This window comes from Eulemur rufifrons, chromosome 17 (genome assembly GCF_041146395.1).
Source record: "Eulemur rufifrons isolate Redbay chromosome 17, OSU_ERuf_1, whole genome shotgun sequence".
In the NCBI taxonomy this organism is placed as follows: domain Eukaryota; kingdom Metazoa; phylum Chordata; class Mammalia; order Primates; family Lemuridae; genus Eulemur; species Eulemur rufifrons.
In genome coordinates this window covers 32,249,812-32,256,210 of record NC_090999.1, presented here as the reverse complement: position 1 = coordinate 32,256,210, position 6,399 = coordinate 32,249,812, and positions in this window count along the sequence as shown.

Genomic DNA, 6,399 nt, shown 5'->3' with positions numbered 1-6,399 from the left:
TCCCTAGAACAAGGGGGAGTGGCAGTCAAGTGTTGGAGTCAGCTACCTTTAGGTCGCTCTCTGGAGGATGACTAAAATCATTTCACATCTAGGAGATTCTGTTGAAATAACATGGGAAGATTTGGTAGACAAACTGGGGTTTTATTTTTAAGGAGACCATATTTACGTAGAAACATAAAACCAGAAGGAGTGGTGTTGGTGATCCAGTAGGTGGCAATCTTCTCCCAGAATATGTGTCAAAGCAAGGTGCTAGTTCAGGTTTGGGCTGTGCCACTTGCCTAAATTAACACCAAGCATTCTATCTCTAAAAGTTCAAAAATTCAACAAAAGAGTAAACCTTCTACATTAGAATGTTTTTCATGCTCTCAGAGGGCTAAATTTCAGTGGCTCCACCTTGCTTTATCAAACTAAATTAGACATTCTTTGACTCTTATGTTATTTTTTTCTTGTCATTAGTTATATAGTTGTAGCTGTATTAGTAGTATATCTCCATCATCCTTCTCAAATTGCTTATGTATTGTATATTTGAAACTTCTCTTTTCCAAATGTCTCTTTATAACACTATTAAGAGAGTAAATGAGAACCTGTAAAATGTCATCACCCTTGCAATATTTCTAAGACAGAAAATTTAAATGATTTTGTGCACTATATTTGACTCGCCACCATATCTATCCCACCCATTAAGAAATTTAGAGTTGAAGGTTTTTTAAAGGCCTGTGCAAAATAACAAAAGTGTTTCTCTATGGGAAGTTTGAAAAATAGATTTTATGAGGAAAGACAAAAGCAACCAGAATGACTTCTCATGGAGAGAAAGTTTACAGGAATATTTGCGATACTGTGACATTATATTTTTGTTGCAAAATATTCTGTTGATATGCAATAATAGAGTGATTACTGCAGTCATTTTGGGATTTTAATGCCATTTTTTCTAACAATTGTGTCATAGGCTAGCTGCAATCTTCAGTCTTCTCACCTTTTTGTTTGTTTTTGTTTTTAAATAGATCTATTATTTTATTTTAAGTAATTATTTTGAATTTGGTGTGTAGTCTCATAAATATGGACTAATATAACGGCATGACTACTATTCAGTAATATTAAGCTCCTCTTAATTTCTGAGTGAAAAAAGGGACATGTGTTTTCCTGGTGCCTTGATGTCATATATGGATGCAACTTACTTAAGCCAAGAAGTGTGTATGGAACTGACATTGATCACTTCTGGGCAGAAACTTGGAATTGCCAACATGATAGTTTCCACATTGTGTCTTCTCTATTAGCCTTGTTCATTTAGTGAAGTCAAGTGGAAGTAAATCCCTAGTTTACCATAATAGATATGTAATGTGGTCAAGGAATGGATTTTATTGTCTTAGGCCACCGAGACTTTGGATTTCTTTGATAGGTTAATATAACTTAACCTATCCTGACTAATACCATAAAAAAGAATTAAGCTTAGTAGCATAGAATAGATTATAATTATTTATTATTTGATAATATTTAATATCATATTAAACCATATATTCTGCTTAATTCTCCCTTTCTAGGACAGGAAAGAAATACAGATAAAATATATTCTGGAAATATATACCTGGCCACTAAACTCCTAATATGGAACAGGTAACTGCTCCCTCATTCCCTTTCTTCTCTGGGTAAAGCTGGACTACTCTTATAATCTCAGTAGAGAATCTTCTAGCACATTGTATTCCAGATCAATATTAGAAAATTAAAGGTTTTAACTGAACATATAGCTAATTTAAACTTCAGAACTAGGTTAGATAAGAGATGAATATAATTGGTTCATAGCTAATAAACAGGCTTGTTAGACATCCACCAAGCTATATCACTATTGCAGGACTTGTCAGATATGGTAATATTCATGATGAATTTCCAAGAATGAAATATAACATTACTGGCAAAGTCAAGGGCCTAATCACTTTTATGAAATATAATCTCACTCTCACTTGCATTTAAACAAAAATGATATTTTTAATTAAAAAATAGTACATTTAACCATTGAAGAGAAAATTTATAATCATTTCCTTTTAGAATCATGCCTCTGAAAGACTCACAGAAAATTTTGTAAATGATTTTCTTATTTTTAAAAATAAAATCATGGTAATTTCTAAATATCATAACTCTCACTCACCTGCAATATGGTATGTTTCTTGATTGAGAGTAAAAGAAAGAAGTTGAATTTAGTACCTTGGAAATTGCACAATATCCTGAGTACACGCCCTTGGTGTGTGTTGAGCATTTAAATTCCATCCTTCATTCATCAGGACATTAATCAAAGGCTTAAGCCTACTTTGTTGGAGTACAGCTTCACAGCTTTCACTTATTTCTATATTTGGCTAATAGTTAATGTTCTAATTTGCTCATTTAGTCAATAATTGTTTATTACATTCCTAATAAAGGCCAGGCTCTATGTTAAGCAACAGAGATACAAAGTTGAAAACACATGACCCTATTCTGAAAAATGTCATTATTTATCAGAGAATACAAGTGACTTGAACGTACTATAAATATTCAGTATAGGATATTTTCAAATTCCTTGGATACCAAAGCAATAGAGCAATTAATGGGTACCAAGAAATATAAACAGAATGATCATAGCACAAGTTGTCAAAGTTTATGTGATATTTAGAGAACTATGTATGATCTGGATGGTTTCAATGGCCCAGGGGTATTTGGGATATAGGACTTACATAAGAATATTTATTTATATAAAATAAAAACATCTTTATAACCTTTCTTAAGATGACACACTTCAGGCAATTAGAAAATAGCTTAAGAAATTTGAAATTCACCAAGTAATACATCTTATAAATACTGACCATAAATGGCCCAAATAAGAGGCACATTAGAATAGAAAGGTGGAAAGAAGGGGCCATAGTGGAGGTGAGGTAGAGAAATAAGCATTTATTGATCACCTAGATTTTCTAGACATTTTGGTGGTATTCTACACAGAGCATCACATTTCCTATTCACAACCAACTCAGTCAAATAGGCAGTACAATTCTCATTTCATGGACACCTTTAAAGAGCTAAAGTGGTTTTACCACAACTTGTACGTACTGATCAAAATTTCATCATATGAACAAATATAAAGTGATACAACTGGCTGATGGAATAGCCTGTAGAAGTAGTTTCAGGTGGTGGTTAAGGCTTCCACCATAAAATATGGCTTTATAGCAAATGTGTGAATGGCAGTCACGAGTGCAGTGGCAATAGCACCCTCCAAGCTTAGTTGTCGTAATCCACACACTGCCAAAGTACCCCAGCTACGTGGGAAGAGGGAACTATTTCTCAAGTGTTCTCTCTGTGACCGTGAACTCACTCAACACCCAATGAGCTCCTAAAGTCCAGATTCAGCCTCTATCCAGCTTCACAGAAGATGCAACAAGGTATCTCACTTCAGGGACAAGCTCTTATAACCATGTCTGTAAAGATCTGTTTGAGATTGCCGGCAGGTTTTGATTGTGCCTGTACTGTTTTTACATGGTGATACATAGGTGTTTGTGGTGACTAGTCAATCACTGGAGAATGGTGTCAGCCCATTCTGTGTTCAGGCTTCTGAAAAGAGAACCAATCAAATTCACACAGACATTAAAATCATACATCACAAATACAAACCAAAAACTTGACATTTAATCAATTCTTTCCAATTTATAATTTTACAACAAATTTAACACTGATAACCATTACATAAATTCTTTCCCTTCAAAATACAAAATGAATAACAATAAAAAAAAATTTCATAATACATTACACCTGAATATTTAAATAATCTCTTGATAATAAATACAAATGTGAACACTTCTTTCAAAATAAGTTGAAAACCGTTCAAGGAAACTATTGTAAGCAAGGATCAATGCCTTGGGGAACACTACAGGCCCTAAAGCAGATTTTGTAATATTGCTCTAAACTGTCTCGATTTCCTGTACTGTACCATGTGTTCCTAGGCATTAATTCAACTCTGTCTAACAAAAGAACTCCTGGCAGAAAATAAACAGACAAACTGGTTTATTTATATAAGAAGGAAAATGTAAACAAAGTAAAAATTGCTGATCTTAGAACATTTAATCACCATTAAAATTTGATAAAAATATACCACGAAGTTAAGAATTTCTAACCACAAATGTACTAAGAAAATTTAATTTCTGCTTATTTTTAATAATCAAACATACTCTAGTTTCAGTATGGTTTGTCAAATGGGTATGTCTGCAATCCCATTTTAATAATCAGCGATATTAGCCGGGTATACCCTAAGAATGTAAAGAGGAAGGTGTGATTATATTTTAATAGGCAATTCTCAGCATTCATTCAACAAATATAATTTGAGTCTCTATTATATATCACCCTTGATGAGACCTAAATTAACATATACTAATCCTTTTTTGGAGGCAGATTTTTCTCGCACAAAAGTTATAGTTTGAGTAGACAAGAAATAAGTTTAATAAGCTTATGTCTGAGATTGTAAACTGGCAGCCCACAGGTTACAACACAGACTACAGACATGGGGGGGCTCATAGGGTTTTAAAACATTTGAACTGAACTTTGAAAAATGAAGGATTTCACATAATAATATGGCCTTCTTGCTTCTTTTGAGATACTGGAAGATAGCTACAAATGCGTGGATCTGAATAGCAGCCCACGGGCTCTCCAGTTTTCAGCAATCTCCACTACTTGCCAACACCCAGCAGATTGTACTCATTTATATCACATGCCTGGTCCCATGAGACACTTGAGTTTTACTTCCTTGTCTTAAGTAGATTCTTTCACAAAAGATGGAATGAATTATGCACCAGATATGTGTGTCTCCCTCTCAGTCACATACCTGAAATATAATTTTTTCTATCCTTTCTCCTATCTCAATTCTTATTCAAATATTTCCCAGATATAAATCAATATATCTGCTAACAATGTATTCAAAAGTTTTATATTTAAAAGGTGCGAACCTTATTAAAATGAATTAAAGATGTTATCTATAATTGAATTTATATGCTAGAAACAAAATTCAAAGTAAGGCAATATAATTAAAAAGTTTTAGAATTAAAACTGATTTACTGGCCGGGCGCGGTGGCTCACGCCTGTAATCCTAGCACTCTGGGAGGCCGAGGTGGGCGGATCGTTTGAGCTCAGAAGTTCGAGACCAGCCTGAGCAAGAGCGAGACCCCATCTCTACTAAAAATAGAAAGAAATTATATGGACAGCTAAAAATATATATAGAAAAAATTAGCCGGGCATGGTGGTGCATGCCTGTAGTCCCAGCTACCCGGGAGGCTGAGACAGGAGGATCGCTTGAGCTCAGGAGTTTGAGGTTGCTGTGAGCTAGGCTGACGCCACGGCACTCACTCTAGCCTGGGCAACAGAGTGAGACTCTGTCTCAAAAAAAAAAAAAAAAAACTGATTTACTAATCAATCACTTTTTGTTAATGATTTTTATCTCTATGAGTTTTTTTTTGTATAAAGATTTAATTATTAGTTAGGAAGAGTTGGATCAGGTTAAATTGGTGTATTATCTAATAACTTATCTAAAAAATTATCACTACTGTCTCTTTTTTATGTGTGAAAAGATCTGATCCTAGGAGCATAGGCTATAACTACATCCTATGGTGTCAGGCGCAGCGGGAAGATGCAATTTCCCCTGAAATGTTCATCTACAGCATTATTTTACACCTAAACCTTTACAAATGTAACTTCATTTCTAGGATTTACCACAAGCATTGCTTTTTGTTAGGCCAAAAGTTAAATGTATAATAGGTTGTTGGAGTGACTATTGATCAACAGTAGACAGAGTTAGCAAGAAAGTCTCAGAAAGTGGGCTCTGTTCTGGATACAAAGTTAACAGAGAAACTTTCAATATATATATATTTGTCCTTATGCAGACACATCTGATCAGATGAGTGGGTAGAGCCATATATAATAAGTAAGGTAACTAGATACAGGCTTACTTACTCAACAACAAATTTAAAAAAAGGCAAATGACAATGACCAATGATACACACACACAAACCACAGGATGCTAGAGCAAGCAAAGAGGGTGTTATACACCTGCGACAACAAAGGATAAGAGTGAGAGTAGCAATTGAAGGGAAAATTAAAGCCATGGCGTCCAGACTGACCATCTTTGTATGAATGGAAGGAACAGCCAAATGGGATATTCAAAGGCAGTATTGACCACAGGTGTTCAGGTTGCAGGTAACACAATGCAGAGATTCACAAAAAATGGGGCTGGGTTTAAGGAAGCTATGTAAGCAAAAGGGATTGTTGGATCAGAACACCATTTGGTGCATGCTTCACTCAGTTTAACTAAATAGCAAAGTCACTGCAACATCCATAGATATTCCTCTCCCCAACTTCCAGACCAATCCACTGGATTTACTCCTTGTGAAGCTCAAACAG